Source organism: Hylobates moloch, unplaced genomic scaffold (assembly GCF_009828535.3).
Source record: "Hylobates moloch isolate HMO894 unplaced genomic scaffold, HMol_V3 SCAFFOLD_23, whole genome shotgun sequence".
Classification (NCBI taxonomy): Eukaryota; Metazoa; Chordata; class Mammalia; order Primates; family Hylobatidae; genus Hylobates; species Hylobates moloch.
In genome coordinates, this window is record NW_026652298.1 from 3,218,254 (window position 1) to 3,237,001 (window position 18,748).

The 18,748-nt window shown below is 39.3% G+C and overlaps 1 long non-coding RNA gene across 1 annotated transcript; it reads right to left on the reverse strand.

Annotated features, from left to right (window-relative positions):
- Positions 1-297: 297 nt before the first annotated feature.
- On the reverse strand, positions 298-3,642 carry LOC131382393 (uncharacterized). The gene is made up of 3 exons (XR_009211835.1): positions 3,444-3,642; positions 1,213-1,396; positions 298-356 (listed from the first exon to the last, which is right to left on the reverse strand). It is a non-coding gene; the product is annotated as an uncharacterized LOC131382393 (long non-coding RNA).
- Positions 3,643-18,748: the final 15,106 nt, after the last annotated feature.

Consider the following 18,748-nt stretch of genomic DNA (forward strand, 5'->3'; position numbering starts at 1 on the left):
AACCATTGGAGAGAACTTAGTCATATGACCACATGCAACTGCAAGGGAGGCTGGGAAATGTAGTGTGCCGTATATCAGGAAGAAGAGAAGGGATTCTGGTAGATAGCTGGTGGTCTCCTCCACAATATATTTTCTTCTAGTCTTATTGCAATACTGTTTCTACAAAATTATGATCATATTGCATTCTGCTATATTCATTTAAAATTATATTCAGCATTTCCCTGTCATAAAATTGTCCTCAAAAACCATTTAAAAGATAATATATTATTTCATCTAATATATACCAGAACTTACTTACCTACTCTCCTCCTGTTGGATATTTATCTTCTTTCCAATTTTTGGTTTAATAAACGAAGCTGAAATTTGAATATTACGTATCAGTTTTTTGTTTTTTTGGTTTGTTTTGTTTTGTTTTTTGAGATGGAGTCTCACTCTGTCGACTAGGCTGGAGTGCAGTGGCACAATCTTGGCTCACTGAAACCTCGGCCTCCCAGGTTCAAGCGATTCTCCTGCCTCAGCCTCCTGAGTAGCTGGGATTACAGGCGCACAGCACCACACCCAGCTAATTTTTGTATTTTTAGTAGAGATGGGGTTTCACCACGTTGGTCAGGCTGGTCTTCAACTCCTGACCTCGTGATCTGCTCACCTCGGCCTCCCAAAGTGCTGGGATTACAGGCATGAGCCACCAGCCCAGCCTACATATCAGTTTTTAGCAGCTTCCCTAAAATTTTTCTTAGGATGGATTCCTGCAAGTGGAAGCATAGGGACAAAGGATATATACATGTAAAAAGGCTGTGTTTAATTTCTGTTCCATTTGGTGAGTGGAGTGGCAGGGGTTGAGGGGGTGAGCTAGGCCTGTTTAGTCATACTGGGGTATAGAGTAGGAGATTTCTCTTTTCAACCATCAACCCTCTGGGTGTGAAGGGCCCCACTTGGAAGGCTCTCACCAATGCTGATATGAAGGGCATCTATGCAGATCCTCAGCACAGGCTACATATAATATTCACTCAAATGAAAACTGAATGGTCCACAGACACTGACTTTGCTCCCAAGTGATTCCCGGATGTTAGCAATAGATATACTCAATCTACTATAGGCTGGAGCCCACTCCATTCCTACCCACAAAATCTCTCCAGGTCCTACTGTGCCTTGACCCTGCCATATACGTATTTAAGGATTTTTCAAATTTTGGGAAATTTGCATTTTACTTACCAGTTGAGCATCCAAAACTCAAAAATTCAAAATCCAAAATGCTCCAAAGAGCATTTGCCTTGGATGTCTTGTCAGCACTGGAAAAGTTGCAGGTTTTGGAGCATTTCAGATTTTAGATTTTCAGATTTGGGATGCTCGACCTGTGCTTGTTAGCTGTGTCAAACTCCCTTTCCAATGCATTGGTCTACAAATAAGTAAATAAGAAAAATTACGTTCTGTAGGATAGGAGGCAGCAAACTACAGTCTCCAAGTCAAATCTGGCATGCAGCCTGCTTTTATAAATAAAGTTTTATTGAAATACTGCCACATCTATTCATTTCCATATTGTCCATGGCTGCTTTCTATTACAACTGCAAAACTGAGTAGTTGTGATAGAGGCCTATGGCCTCCAGGCTTAAAATATTTTCTGTCTGGCCCTTTACAGAAAAAGGTTGTTGACCTGTTCTTCAGAATCAGGCTACAACAATGAAGCTAGGGTGTGTACTCAAATACACCCCTATTTGTTCGATGAGCTTGTTCAGCTCCATATAACTTCCTTATTTTACTTATGAATGTCTTATACTATATTAATGCATCATTAATACATCTGGCCTTCATAACTTCAGACCTTGCCATAATTAATTTTTAAATTTCACTCCTCTCCTCATTCAATTTTGATTCACAATTTATGAACACACTATGTTTCAGTTACCCAAATTAATAATGAACATGCAAAGTGGTATTTTTCTCTGTGGAAATGAAAGACACAAGTATTTTCAAATGCTTGGTGAGCAGCACTATTGATATTTCTCTTTCTCTTATTCCAAGTAAATATTATGCTGCGTCTGTGTGGTCATAGCCATTTCCATCACAAAAGACTCTACTAACCCAGGGTTACCTCATCCCAATAGAAACAAAGGGGAAAAGGGAATTAGGCTGAAGGGAAAGCTGAAGTAAAACCATCTTCAGTGATTTCAAAGGGACTCAGAAATAACAAAGTATATTTCTTTCAAGTAAATGTGCCCTTTTCTCAAAAGACTACTGTGGCAGTCCTAAAAAATGCCATTAAATGCAGAGCATAGAAAAGATCATTAAAATTAAAAATCAATTAAATTCTAAAATTCAATTTGCCTAAATCAAATTAAATCGCCCAAGAGAAAACACACAGCTACTTGAGAAGTACATATAAAATTGCAAGATACTCCCGTCTCCTAAACAGCTAGTTAATCACTGTTTTCCAACTGACGTAACAAGGATGTGCTTGCGTGTATTATTTACAAGACCAAATACATGATTAATAAAAAGACGTAGTTTAAAACACCCTCTTTTAATGTTTTTGTTACACAAGTGGACCCAGATTTGTGATTAAAACTCATCAGAGAAGCATGTGAAAAAGTGGTATGAATCATTACTGATTTCCGGCCTTGCCCCTTTCCAAAGAAACTCATCCTTTCCCCCAATTGAAAACACATAAAAAGTTGACAGTTATAAAACCATGTAGTAAGAAAGCAATTTATTTTTTAAAAATTTTTTACTCTGTAATACAAAGCCTTCTTCCCTAAATGCTAATATGTCACTTAAGTCCTTCCTAGAGGTACAAACATGATTCATAGTTTAATATAGCTAGAGATAATTTTAGAAAGAGCCCCTTTTGTTTAAATGAATGTGAAACCTTTTGCCAAGCCTTGAAACTGCTGCCTTCATTGGCATGTTGACTTTTAAAAGGTGAGATAGTCTTTGGTAGCCTTAACTAGTCTTGTACGAGGAAAAAAAAGGAATGACTCAAGGATCTCAGGAGACTTTTTTTTTTACCCACATTACTGTGGTCCTACTGTCTGATGAAATCCAAGGGTTGTTCAAGTACAAAACAATTTTCACAACTTCACATGATGTTGAAAGATCCATTTCCAAGCCTTCATATTCAGGAGTCCTTCCCAAACTAACATTCATCCTTTTGCCTTTTTTTCCTTTCATCCAGGTGCTCTGGGAATTAGTTATTGAATTCATTTTCTCCCACCATTCCCAGCCCCATGACTACATCCCCTTTATAAAGTGTAAAAAATACCACTTTGGGGCAAAACGTGAAGAAAATGTCTCTTTGGCCTCTCTGATCTACCCTTTTAATATTTCTTTTAACGTTGCTCTTTTCTTCCAGGAATCTAGCACCACATGCTGGGTTCTGTATTAGTTACGTATTGCTGTTTAACAAATTATCCAAAAACTTAATGACTTAAAATAATATTATTTATTACCTCACACAATTTCTGTGGGCCAGGAACTTAGCTTGGTGGGTTCCGCCTCAGAGTTCCTCAAAAGGTTAGAGTCAAAACGTCAGCTGGGGTTGCAGTCACTGAAGGTTGCATTGGGGCTGAAGAATCCACTTCCCACATGGCTAACTCACATACTGCTAACTGGTGCTGGTTGCTGGCAGCAGGCCTCCGTTCCTTACCCCAAGAAACTATGGGGCTGCTTGAGTGTCCTCATGACATCGCAGCTGGCTTCCCATAAGAGTAGTTGATCTGAAGGATCTCATAGAGTGAGGCAGAAGCCTCAATGTCTTTTGTGACCTAGCCTTGGAAATCACACTTAGGAGTCATTTCCACAATGTACTATTGGTTACCAAGGTAACCCTTATTCAAAATGGGAGAGAACAATACAGAGTGTGACTAACAAGAAGTGAGAATCACTGGGGGTCATCCTGGAGGTGACCACAGACCCTAATGGCCCAAGGTCTTCCACCCTGTCCCAGGCTGCCTTTGTCCTGGCAGTCCTCTCCAGATGGCCTCGCCAGCGAAAGCAAATCTTTCATGAGTGTATTCTGTTAGTTCCCTATTCTTTACTAAGGTAATGTTGCTGATCTGTTACTGAAATTTTGCTAATGTGCTCAGAGAATGCTGCAGGGGAAAAGTGTAGCTTTTTGCACACATTCTCCCTCATCAGCAAATAAAAGAGTCAAGGCCTTGACTAAACACTGACTCTCAGGGTGAAAGCATCAGGTCTACTATAAACAGATGGGGAAATGTCCTATTATTTAGTCCTGGAAAATTTCACCATGTAGGCATACACCTGCTTCCACAACTCCTAAGTCTGAGTTTATAGGGACAATTTGGACAATAGGATTTTTCTAGTCACAACAAGTTTTTACTTCAGCTCTCTGACTATTCCCTGTGCACACTTATGCATCCTCAGAGCCTGGCAGAGACCACTCAACAAATACTAATCTCGTGAAATAAGGAAGGTCTGGACAGACTTCATAGTATTGATAGAGATACACACCTCCTTCATAGAAACTCAAGAGGTACAGCTTCAATAAAAAAGAACAGAGGAAAAGCAAAAGAAAAATCACTGAATACACTTTACATCAATGCAACCCAGTTACTATTAGAAAAGAACAATTAGAAGCAGAGCTCTCTGAAATTAAAAAAGCGAAGAATGGGATTACTTCATTCAAGTTATGTCTTTGAGATTAAAAACAAAAGAACTACAAACAGTAATTGTTAGTCAGAGACTAATAATAAATAATTTCACTTACTGAGCTTGGGCCATGTACATCATACGTTATCAATACCTCTTTCAACAACCCTGCAGGGCAGAGAGGTATTAGGATTCTCATTAGAAAAGGAAAAACAAACATGAAACAAATGGCTAGTTTAGAGAGGCAGAGCAGGGATTTAAACCCAGGTTTGTCTGACTTCAAAGCACAACCTTTTTCTCCAATGCCACACTGACTAACCTGTTGTCTTTAACAACAACAACATTAAAAAAAAGAAAGAAAGAAAGAAAGAAAGAAAGAAAGAAAGAAAGAAAGAAAGAAAGCAAGCAAAATATAACCAGGCTCACTGACTACTACCAATGGAAATTAAGGTAGCTCCTTGACTCCTCTATCATCTACCTGGGCTCATGGGTGCAAGTATTATCAGATTGGCTCAGTGCCCAATCACAGGCCTGCTAGAGCCAGGGGCTTGATATGAACATCTCTAACTGTACAATGTTCTTGAGGGGTATGGAAAAAATACAATTGGGTTAAGGCTCACCTTAGCACTAAAGTCTGTAAATTTGGGGGATGTATAAGATTTGATTGGACAAGGGTAGAGAAGAAAACAATGAAATATTTACATTTCTTTAAAAACAGTAAGTTAAATTTATTCTCCCCTCTGTTGGTGTATAGACATACCCAAAGGGTCCATTTTTCTGTACACCATGATGTTTTTATTCGACAGCAACATTCATCCCTATATGAGAGTTCCAAACTGTAATAAAGGACTTTAATGAGAAAGAGAAGAAAAGGAAATTATCCTCCATGCTTACATATGGCCACCAACCGCACAACCTTCCAAGAAAAAAATCATCTCTAAACTACAGATTTCGAGTTTTAAGGATGTTGGAAAGAGTGTGCTGAATAGCATCATCTGACTACTCAGTGCTGGACAACACTGAAATTCTAATGAAAGGAAAAAGCAAAAAAAAAATGAAGAAATTCTCTTCAAGTAGATTACCATTAAACTTGTAAGCTATTTGATCCCTCATTGCAATCAGTAAGAAAGTGTAGTTTTTTATTTCTTAAAATTTCTTAGCTTTTGAAAGCATTTCTATTTTCTTGTGTGTCATTGAAAACTTGTCTTAAAATTCAAGTTAGGTAGCATTTTAGTAACTTCCACATTTCAGCTTTGTCCTGGCATTGTGGAGGATGCCAAGAACTCTAAGATGTGTCTCTTTCTTTCACAATCCTGGTTCTCAAATTTGAACACGCACCCGAATCGTCTGGAGAGCTTGTTAATTAAAATACAGAGTGCTACCCCCTACCCCTGGAATTTCTAATTCTGCAAATCTAGGGTGGAATCTAAGAAATTACAGTTCTAACAAACTCTCAGGTGATGCTAATGTTATGGTCCAGGGACCACACTTGGAGAACTTCTGCTGGAGAACTGAGTCTTTAGTCCTGGTAAAAAAGCAAGACAAAAACACGTATGAAGTAAAGGAATTGTATGCAGCAGCGTAAGCTCAGAAACCAACTCAGAGAGACAATTGCTGTAAGAACTCTCAGGAGGGAGTAATCCCACAGGCAGAAGTCATCAGAAAGGAAGTGAGACTTGGGTAGGTTCTCACTGAATGAGTAGGAAGACGAGGAAGAAAAGCATCACAGACTGGTGTACCTGTGTGGTGTTCACATAGCAACCAAGCCACCTTAAGGAGAGCTTCTCCACTGGCCAGAGCTTTGAAAAAATATACCAGGGCAGTACATGCAGAGAACCATCAAATAAGACTAAATGATCAATGGGCCTTAGGAACCACTGAAGGTTGTATAGTGGAAGGGCGATTGTTTAGGGAAGATTTAGTGATGCTTTAGTGAGGATTAAAAAGCAACAACATACACATTGGATTGGTGCAGGGAGAAACCAGACAGAGGGAGGGTGCCAGCCACAGGGCAAATGCTACGATCCAGGCAAAAGCTTGAGAGAGGTTGAGGCAATGGAAATCCAGAGAGACAGACCAAAGAGGTAGAGGATTTAGTGACTTACCGGATATGAAGGCCAATGCAACAGAGAGAGAGGGGAGTCAAAGTTTACTGAGGTTATGAACCCTATGACTGGGAGGAAAAATATAACAAAACATTTCATTCTGTTGAACTATGCCCAAGTAATTCTGCTGACAATATGATATCACAAGGTATTCACTTTTAGGGAGGAATGGGAGAGTCTATTTTGGCAAGTTTCAAACTTTCCCTAATCTTACAGGGTCAGGATTTCAAGTCTGAATCTCATTTGTGTCCAAACCCATTTAAACTCTTTAATAAATGATTTCCTGTTTTAAAGAGGAAAAATGTATATTTTTTAAATTATTCAAAGGGCTTAAATACTTCTTAGACATCAAAAAGTCTTAAGAAATAATATTTTGATGATTTAAGTAAAATTAAACAAAAACATATGGAATGAATTTCTTTCAAACCTACATCATGTTTAGAAAGTGAGGGTAAGACTGCTTCATAAAATGAATTTGCTGTTCTATCAAACCCAAAATGGCTGAAAAACTCTTCAAACATTTAAAATTCAGCCAGATTTGTCCTACCCTGACTTCTGTGCTATTGAATATCAGAATCTTCCAAGGTCATTTTACTTTTTTAGTCAATGAATCATGACGTTGGTTTCTACAAGATATAATATTTATGGACTGTTTTGACATGTGTATCAGCAAAATAAAAGAATTCAGTTGAATCAGTTGAATGCTCTGATGAGAGGTTCCATACACATCCAAGATTGCCCATTGCTGACAGTAACCTATGATCGTGGTTTTCACATTTGGCAAGAGAGACTGTTCTGAGCAAACCCTCCTCCCTGAGGAGCTATGAGGAAGCTGACTAGCTTGCTAACTGTGGCCCACCTAGCATCTTTACCATCAACCTACACACACAGAAAGAGAGTGAGAGAGCAGCAAAGATGTATTATGTCTTTTGTGCATACTCACCATACTTTCTTATTTCCTTTCAACAGAAACTCCATTACCTTCGTCTTAGATATCGGCATCCCTTAAACACCGTAATTTATCTTCCCATACTCCTCATTGATTCTAGCCTTGTACTCTGTCAAAGCATGGCTCCTCCTCTGCAAAAATACGTAATAATGGGCTATTCATTAGACAAACAAATCTGTGATTTTCTTCACACCTGAGCAGGAGAAAGAACTTTATGGGTCACTTGGTTCAGCCCCCTTATTATCAGCCAAGTGAAGAGAGCTCCTCTATGGGACGCGGCTGGTCAGTAGCCAACCCAGGATTAGCGTGCAAATCTGCTGATTTCTATCCGATTTTTTCCTCTTTACACACACTATCTCTTGGACACCTGCTTTTTACAAATGACTGCATTACTCCCAAGTGACTGTTCTTTTTCTTAAGACAAAAAGGAACCATTTCCCTGGCTGATTGTTCATCATTTGCTCTCAACTTTCTGCAAAACTATCTCAGTTAAAACGTTTCTGATCATCCTTCCTAGAGACACTGAGGGCAGGGGAGGTATTGTTGGTCAGAAGAGCACTTCCATGGTGTTCATATCATATTTCATGATTTACTACTGCTGACTCAACTAATGCCTAAGGCCGTATCTCTTCCACATAACTATGCTCAGTTTAGGATGGTGATTTGCAACCAGGGGATATTTCTGCCCCCCAGGGGACATTTGTCAAAATCTAAAGACATTTTTGGTTTTTACAACTAGAGCATCCTACTGGCATCTAGTGGGTAGAGGTTAGGAATGCTGCTAAACATCCTACAATGCATAAGACAGCTCCCTATAACAGAATTATCCAGCCTCAAATGACAATAGAGCCAAGTTTGAGGTCATGTGTTAGGAGAGGGAGCTGGAGTAGACATCAGTACAAGAATTTCGGTATATCTCTAGCTTTCAAGATAACAGCTAGATCCTTCGGTCTTGGAGCATCCATTCAGCAGCTATCATGTGCCAGGCATTACTCTAGGCACTGCTGCCAAATTTATAATCTGATTGTCTTCCTGCCTAGATATTAGAAACATAGAATGCTGCAGCCCTGAAAGATTCTGACACAGTGAAAGATAAGCGTCTTCAACCAGATATGTTCCTAAGCCTGCCACAATACAGACAAATAAAACGCTGAACCCATTGGAAGGCATGGTGTAGCTCACTCATTCCTGGGATCAACAACAGCCGTTTGGACCTGGTGGAGAACTTTCAAAGATGAATGCCGTGTCAGTGCCCTGAAGCCATCCAAGAACAACTAGACAGGCATCTGTAAAGAATGCTTTGCAAAGTGAAAAACGGCCACGTGGTTTCTTTTGTTGCTGTTGTCATTGTTCTGCCAAGTGAAAAGCAAACGATGCTTTAAATATTTCAAGAAAGAAAAATTTCCCTTTGATACTACATCTTACTTACTTTCACCAAAATGTCATCCTGTTAGGCTGGGTGCTATCCGGGACATATCAAAAGCCTCTTTTATCAGTGTTATTTCTACTTTGAACACATTCCTTTAATTTAAGTCAGTATGGCTGGTTTGTATTAAAATATTGGAAAGGTTCTTAGGTTTCAGACTGATAGTAAATCCATAAAAAAACAAATGGCTTTTCCATTTCCGGGAAATCTAATTAAATGTTGTGAAAACAAATGTGCTCTGGTGTGGTATATAATGGAATAATATCGAAGAATAAATATTAGGTTTCTGTTGTTTGGTAAGCTCTTTGAACTCTGGAGAATGTGAGAAAAATACCTTCCCAAGCTAGGGATCTGGGAACAGGGAGATAAGGAATGACAAATGCTCTCTCAAAACTACTCCAGATTCTCCACACCATAGAAACCTAAATCAAATTAAGGGAAGACCTCCTCTAACATAGCTCTCCTGCTGGGTGGCAAATTTTGTATCCAAGAGGTTTTCTCCTCATAGTCCCTACCAGAATCCTCAAGTGAAAAAAAAAAAAAAAAAAAGAAAAAAGAAAATGTGTCTCAGCCCCTCCCCCACTACCACCGCCTCACACTCAATCCAACTTGGTAATGGTGGATCCCACCACAAGATGGCGGTCATAGTTTATCTTTGTTTTCAGTGCTTACCTCGACAAAATACTTGTGAGGCTCAGTGGTGGTGCTTCAGGGGTCTCTTTGAAACTACGTGGGGTGTTGTAGTACTCCATAATCTACATGGGTTCCTTTCTTCCCAGACCACGTATGACCTAAACAAAAACCAAGTGTTCGCTGTGTAAACACAGCTTCCAGGGAACTCCTCTTCCAACCAGAGGGCTGCTTATAAACCCATTCTATAACAGAAATTCGATGCCAATAGGTAGGATTTCTATTTTTTACCGAAAATAATATCCTTGTGACTTTTGTCTCACCATTTACAAGCTTTTGCATGTACTATCATATTTCATGGTTTATCATACTTCTGACACCCTCCCCCTGCCCCCTAAACCTTACTTAGCACAGTTTCAGAGCCAGAAAGGAGGCCTCTTGAGCTTCTCTGTACTGACCTGGGCAATAAATCCTGCCCACCCCATATCTCCTTTCTGGCCTGCTTCAAGGGGATTGTGCTTTAAAAGAAATAAGCCTACCTACTCTTCTGCCAGCCTAAATCCACGGGGAGATCACTCTCAGTAAGTTTCAACCACCCATCCTGCTTTCCGATTGAAGAAGAGAATTAATTATCAATGACTTTTGTACAAGTTGACTTTTATAATTTACCATCAAGATGTACATCTGCCCTTTTCCTGGACATAAGTCAAGCACTTACTATCCTACTAATTCCCCCAAGTCTCTATAGTTCATCTTAAACTGCAGCACTGATGTGTTAAATTATTTCCCTGACATAACTGGCAGATAGCGATCTCAAATCTCTGGCAAATAGAAATCTCATTGTGAGCCTCTTCAGCTGGAGTGGCCTCCTCACCTAAGTAACATCACAGTCGCATCCTGTCTAGTCCTTTCTCATAATGCCACTTGGTGCAGCTGTGTCTGTGTGGCTCTGTCTGTGTAGGTCTGAGTATGGCTCCTTGCATGTGTGTAGTAAAAGGTCATGGAAGCTGTCAAAGAGCTCTGATCCAATTGGGTGACAGCATCGCTGCAAGTAAAGACATAGTGAAAAAAAAAAAACACTCAATATTGAAATAATTACCTGAAAGACTGTTCTTAGTCCTCTGGCCTTCAGAACTAGTCCTATAAGCAGTAATTTCTGATTTAAATATGTTAAGAGACATATTTAAGCATAAAACACTAAGCTAAAACATAGTAAGCAACTTTCAATATATTGTGGGTTTGCTACCGGAGAGTTGAACTTTTATGCTATTTTCAATCTTTCTCCCTCTGAGATGACTGAGCAATCCAATATTCTTAAGTAGGCAGTTTGTCTAACATGACAGTTTGAACATCTTACTGCATTTATTTTCTTCGCAAATCTGCATTCCCTCCAACCACCCCACCCTTAGGAGGGCAGGGACTCTATATTGTACAACTTTGAGACATCAACACCTAGCGTGATTCCTACATAATGTCAATGGATGATAAATGCTTTTTAATTAAACAAATGACTCTGAAGAGCTCTTCTCAATTAAAAAATAAAAGTTTATAAAACTGAGCAAAAGATATGACCAAAAACATATAAATCTCCACTAAACACATAAAAAGAATTTCACCTATACTATATATCAGGGAAATGCAAACCAAAACAATAAAATATTTTTCATCTATCAGACAATTTAACTTAAACAATTATTGAAATATTACATCTTGACAAGTAGAAAGGACACTCAAATAGTATAAATTGATTTAATTTGACATTGTCTATCCAAACTTGAAATGTGCAAACTCTTTGATCTAGCAATTCCAGTTTGAAGAATCCATATGGGAAAAAAACTCAATATGTGCACAAAAGTAGAAGATTCAATAAAGCATGGTTTGTTATTGAAAAAAATTGAGAAAGCAAATGTCCATTAATAAAGAAATGGTAAATAAATAATAGTGCATCCATATGATGAAACACTGAGGCAACATCAAAAAGAATGAGGTAGACTTTTTACTCATTTTGGAAAAACTTCTACATCTGATTAAGGAGAAGAGCAAGTTAACAAATAACAAAGACATAATCCCATTTTTTTCTTTTCTTTTTTTTTTCCAGAGGGGCCATATATGGGTATATGTGTGCAAAGCAGACTTTATTAAAGAGTACTCAGGTTGGATACAGAGGAAGGGGACATTATAGCAACTCAAATGATTTTGAGCTAAATGTTATTCTTCTCTTGACGAGTCTTAGGATGTTTACACTGACTGCCTTACCTTGTGTAGTGGCCCCCAGCCCCATGCCTTCTCAGTGGTTTTTCTCTTTTCCCAGCTTTTTTTTTAAGTAAATTCATGTATATATGAAGCTATGAAATACAATTATCTTTTTTCTATTTTTTTCTTTCTACTATTTTTGTTTGGTAAATTAGAAGATTTTAATTTGCCTTGTTCATTGGATTCATTCAGCTTGTCATAGTGACTGGAAATACTCAATAATGGCTACATAAATGGATGGATAGAGGAACACAAATAGGCTCCCTTTTTTTGCTTAGTTGCCAGAATCTCTAAAGGTGTTTATTGAAGATGGTTTTCACACCTTAGCCGTGGAGAATGAAGAGGAGGTATCTGCATTTTAATAAGGAATTATGAAAGACAGAAAGAAAGGAAGTTTAGCATGGAGTTTTGTTTGCAACACACCTTCAGTAAAATATTCACTAAATGAATGACAAATTTCTGGTGTTGGAACTGATATAAAGGAGATATTTAGGGAGACTGAGTCTTTCCAGTATCTTAAAAATAATTATTGGAGCAATTCAGGAGGACATTTGTTAAAAGATTTAAAAATCACTTATAATCTATCACTCTTACTCCTTTCTTTCCTATTTTCTTTAATAAGTAATACCTGGTTACCTTTTTGTTTTAGATTCAAACCTTACAGATGTTTGAATAGATAAAAATAAAAGATAAACAACTCTTTATACCCCTATTTCCACTCCCCTCCCAGACGAAACCATCAGCCAATTAGATGTGTGTTTTTTTCTGGTACCCCTCTGCATCTTACAGCTATCTATGTACATGTGCTCACTTTTTATTGTTGTCCTGATCTCCAAGGGGATGTCATACCTAAGAAAATGACTACGAAATTGATCCAAAATTTGAAACTTATTGTTGGAAGGCTTGTATTAGGGAAATGGTGTTATGTAAATAACTCGTAATAACCTAAATTCATGCATGTAGGACTCACACAATGTGAGGACTACTTACATATATCATGAACCACTACCCTCTTAGAAAACTGAGTCTTCAGTGCACTGGTCTTTCACATGCTTTTAAAAAAAATAATATTTCATAATGGATAGGGATATATAAATGTGGAGATAAAAATTGAGATTAATCAAAAGGTCTAGAGTTGACAGTAGGGGAAACAGAGAGTAAGAGAGAAATTTGGAAGAAGGCAGAGAGGTATGCATGGAGCTAGGAGACCAGTTAGGTGTCTAACAGCCAGGCAAAAGAAGGTGGTAGCTAGGGGTAGAGATGTAGGAAAGTAGACAGACTGTGGGGGAATGTTTAGAAAGTAAAGTAGAGGGAATTTGATGAGGAATTATGCAGGAAAGGGGAATGTCGAGGATGAAGCCTACATTCCTAGGCTCGCATGACCAAATGGATGGTGTTGACTTTTGCTGAGCCATGGAGCACTGGAAGACAAGAAATGGTGTGGAGGGCAAGCAATGGCGCTCATGAGGTCAATCCTCAATAGACTAAACGGTCTTTCAAACAGCTAACTAGAGATTCTGAATAGGTGCTCAGAACAGCCTCATAGGCTAGAAATGTAGGCACAGAAATCACTGACCTCTAGATGCGTGTGAGGTGATGTGAAGTGGGACAGACAGCTGCTGAGTAGAAACAGAAATGAGTGGTGGTGTATGGGGCTCAGAAAACAATACTCCAACATGAAAGCCTTAGAAGCAGCTCTCTCTGACTTTTTCCTGCCCTCCTGCCTCTGGCCCCTCATTTTCCTTGGAGGCTAGCCACAGAAACTAGAATCCCTCTTCCCCAAGGCAGGTCATAGAAGCCAGAACCCCTTTTCTCCAAAGCCAGCCATAAAACCTAAAAACATCACTCCAGGTTTCCCCCACTTTCCTGTGTAAAAACTGGCCATAAATAAATTATCTGACTTACCCTATTTGACTGTAGGTCATAAGATCCCCATTCCAGAAAGAGCCCTGCCACATACCCAGAAGAAAGAAACGCATGCTCAGAGATGTCAAGAAGAATCTAGATGAACAAGCCTTACTGGGCTTCACCATTCAGTCTATTAGCATTAGATCATACTCGTTTTGTCCAATCGCATTTTTACACAGCTATCTGTACTTTGTTGAACCTAAACATAAAAATGAGCAGTTTTCTCCTGTATCTTTGAGTCTTCCTTTTGAAGGCTCCCATGTCACTTAAAACTATGATCAAATGAATTTTTATGCCTTCTCTCCTATTAATCTGCCTTTTCCCGGTGATTTTCAGTGAGCCTTCAGAGGGCAACGGGGAGGTTTTTCTTTTGGCCCCAACAGGAGTCAGTGACAAAAATTACCCAATTATGACAGAACCAGATCTGGTAACCACAAAGTCCACTGAGATAAGGCCCAACTGCCCTCTAGTGGAATTCAAGCCATTTTAGCAGCCTGCAACAAGAAATACATTAAGCTGATTTTCACATGACTGTGACCAGAAACACCCGTACGCTTTCTGTGGAGAAAAAAAGTACCTCAAGGCAAGATGCTTACCTCTCTCTACAAGGCTGTCAATAAAATTAAGTTTCTCTACTAGTGGAACTTTTAAAAATACAGTGAACAAATAACTGAGGTTTTGAAATACCTGTCTGCAGTCTCTTTTCCAAAATTCAAATATCTGAAAGTTTCTAAAAACCAAAACTTGTTTGTTTGTTTTCTAAACTCACTTGTGGCAACACCTAACTTGATTTGAACTTATTTGGTGGCAAAATCTGACCTGAATTTCCAATTATTGACTATGTATGCTGGTCCAGGCCCAGATGAGAGTGTTACATGGTAAATGCACCTCATTGCCTCTTTAAAAAATCTAAAATATCTTTTAAAAAATCTCAAATCTAAAAATTCTAAGTCTCATGTGTCCCTGAGGTTTTTAGTTAAAGGATCAGGCAGATTACCAATGGCAGAAGATATCATAACATTTGGTTTATTTTTTTATTTTTTTTCTCTTGAGACAGAGTCTTGCTCTGTCGCCCAGGATGGAGTTCAGTGGCATGAGCTTGGCTCACTGCAACTTCCGCCTCCCAGGTTCAAATGATTCTCATGCATCAGCTCTCTGAGTAGCTGGAATTACAGGTGCCCACCACCACTCCCAGCTAATTTTTGTATTTTTGGCAGAGACAGGGTTTCACCATGTTGGCCAGACTGGTCTGAAACCCCTCACCTCAGGTGATACACCCGCCTCAACCTCCCAAAGTGCTGGGAATACAGGCGTGAGCCACTGCACCCAGCCTAAATTTTTAATCATAGGGATGTTCAAAGAAGGAAACTTACCCTGAGTCATTTAAACAAAAACGTATGCAGGCTCAAGTTATCTAAGACTCAACAGAAGTGCAACAGGGAATCAGCAAAATACACAAGTACTAAAGTTTAACTTTTCCAGGATTCATCATTGAATGGGCTGCCACTGTCCTGATAACGTGTGTGTGTGCACCATGCTTATGAATCAGGAGACAGGCATCGGCTGTAGGTTCTTCACTCTTCCTGAGCTGTAAGCCAAGGCAATGGGTATCCGTGCTTTGAAATATGCAGGAAATACAAGTGCAGTGGACTTAGTAAGAACCTAAGTCCTAATCTAGTTCTCATCTTCATATAAATCTTAAAATCAGAAAAATCTAGATGAAGATTCTATACCATTTTCCCTTAAGAAATACATAATAAATAATAATAAGTATTTTCTACTAAAACCCTGCCAAGGAAAAAACATTGCATGCTCTGAAGGGCCCCTCACTACTTACATGGAAAAATCTATGATAGTCTCATTCGTTGTGTTCTTCCAATTGTTGCATGGCCCAGGGCCGGAAGCAAGCCAGGGCAGAAATATCGTTGAAAATTTTTATTTTATCTGTATATACTAAAAACAGACTAGTTTAAAATGCAATGTGCTCTCCAAAAAAGAAGTACCTTAAATTCATTTAGAATTGGAGACTTTTACATGATGTTTATTCATTCATTCAGCATATATTTATTATGTGGCTCCTAGGCACCAAGAATTGCTCTAGATACAATGAATAAGACAAAGTCCTCCTGATTCATGTATGGAGCAAAAAAGCCAGGTAGCATTATCTGCATTTTACAGATGCAGAAACAAGATTGAGAAACAATAAAGGCAGTGGGAGAAAAAGTTGCCTGCAAGCCTTCTGCCATAAGTCTCTCTCTACTGACCCATGGCCAGTGCTGTGCAGCATTCCCAGAGGCCAAGGCAGACCTCAGAGATAAGGCCTAGAACAGTTGCAAGGTGAGCAAAGGAGAAAGTCACAGAGTGAGCCAGAACAGATACCTCCTAGCCCCAAAGTGAGAGAAGCAACACAATGGCTTCTTTTCGTAAAGAGGAAGGTATTGGGGAAGACTGATCCCAATGCCAAACACATCCAAATCCAAACCTGGATTATTTTTAAATCTTCTTCTAGAACGGATAAGGTGATAATATTAATTTATGACTAGTATAATTATTATGCTTTTCTTCCAAGTTTGCCTTAAGATGAGCGTTCAAAAAAATATATATAAAGTAATCCTAAGAACAACATATCTTGATTTTACAGCCTTTCTTTTTTCTTGCCAAGAACCCTAGAGCATTTTGTGAGAGGGTACTAGATTCCTAATGAGCAGTAGCAAGATAGGAGGTGTCTCCACAGTCTCCTGGAATTTCCTGAAGAAAGTTAAAGGCAATGAAGAGGTCACCAAAGGCCACAGATCCACTGTGTAAAGTCTGCATTCATGCATATTTTATAGACAGGTATGGTAAGAGTTAGAGATGTTACAGTTCTGTGAGCTTTTGGCTCCTAAGGGATTGAGATGGGCCAAAAATGCAGGTAAACAAAATACCAGCTGAAAATTCCTCTACAAGAATGCTTTGGAATATCACACCTGGATTTTGGCTCCAAGCCACCACAAACAGAGTATTTGGGCTTACTGGCATTGAAACAAGAATATCCGTGGGAGAAATCAGGGGGAGTGTAGATGGCTTAGGGGGCTGATAATGGGATATATTTTGTCTCTTATCTTCTGGCTCAAATTCAGCCCAGGTGGAAAGTGACTAAAAATGGCTGCCTTATTGTGGCCTCTGGGCTTGGTAATTTCTACTCAGGTCTGGGTAAACAAGGATCCACCTCCCTCAGACAAAAGGCTCAAAAGAGAAACTTGGAGAAAATGTCTAACAGATCTGCCAAGAACTCAATGGGTCATAAAAAAAAGAAAAATAATAAGAAAACCGAAAGAAAAAAGAGAAAGAAATGGGGGAACTAAAGCTTCCTCACCTTAACAGGTGGTTAGAAACTGGCACAAGAACCCATCTGGGGTCTTGAAGGAGGGCTCTTGTAAAGATGCAGTTGGTTAGGCATGAGAAAGTCAGTAACTAGATTATAACATACAAGGCAACATCTCAGCCTCATGTAACACTCAGGCAGAAAGAGAGGAGACACAGCTAGATTTAACTGAATACCTAATACATGAATGTTTGAAATCCTTTCATCAACTTGCTCATCAGCATGTCCTTCATTTCCAACTTTCTGAGCTACAGCCATCCTTCTGGGCTGGAGTTTCTCAACCTCAACAGTACTGCCATTCTGAGCTGGATAATTCTTTGTGGCTGCTGTGTACACAGTTGAGCAGCATATCTGGCCCTCCCACAAGATGCCAGTAGCAGCCCCCACCTTCCTCAAAATTGTGACAACCCAAAATGTCTCCATACATTGCCAAATGTCCCTGGAGGCAAAACTTCCCTTGATAAGAAGCACTGCTTCAAGTAGAATAGTAAAGAGCATGAGCTCTGGAGCCAGCAGACCTAGGTGTGGGTCCCAATTTCACTTCCTGTCTGTGTGGCCTTGGGCAAACTATTAACCACCTTGACCCTCAGTATCCTTATATGGGCCACTATTACCCTGTTGTGGTCTTGGGAAGATTAAATGAGATATACCCTGGCACATGATAGGTGTTCAATTTTCAGTTTTCTTCCCTCCTGTTATCCACAACTCTCAATTTAGAGATATTTTTCATAGTATTCTAACCTCTCTCCTTCACCTACTTACCATCAAATCTTTTTTTCTTTTCCTCTGGTCTGCCCTCATGGTACAAACACTGAAGTGAAATCAAAAGACTTGGAATTATGCCATAGCTTTCTGCTTACTGGCTACATGAACTTGGACAAGTTATTTAACCTGCTTCTGGGTTCTCTGATATTAAACCAGTCTTATCATCTTGGTATCTACAAAACTGCATGAGGTTATCTCTTCCCTGCTCAAAAGCCTGATCTGGCCCTCTTTTGCTTTGTGAGTCATGCAAAACATGGATTGCAGGCTCCCTTTTCTTTACGCAACAAAATTTATATCTCAGTAAGTTGATTTTCAAACACGCCTTGGCATCAAGATGTCTTGTGAAGATTTTCAAAACAAAACACAAAAGCTCAAGGCCCATCTGCAGACAGTCTGATTTAATAGGTCCAGTGTGAGACTCAAGCGGCTTTATTTATTTATTTATTTATTTATTATTTATTTATTTATTTTGGAGAAAGAGTCTTACTCTGTCACCCAGGCTGGAGTGCAGTAGCATGATCTCAGCTCACTGCAACCTCCACCTCCTGAGTTCAAGCAATTCTTCTGCCTCAGCCTCCCAAGTAGCTGGGACTACAGGCGCATGCCACCGTGCCCAGCTAATTTTTGTATTTTTTGTAGAGACGGGGTTTCACCATGTTGGCCAGGCTGATCTTGAACTCCTGACCTCAGGTGATCCGCGGGCCTCAGCTTCCCAAAGTGCTCAGATTACAGGCACAAGCCAC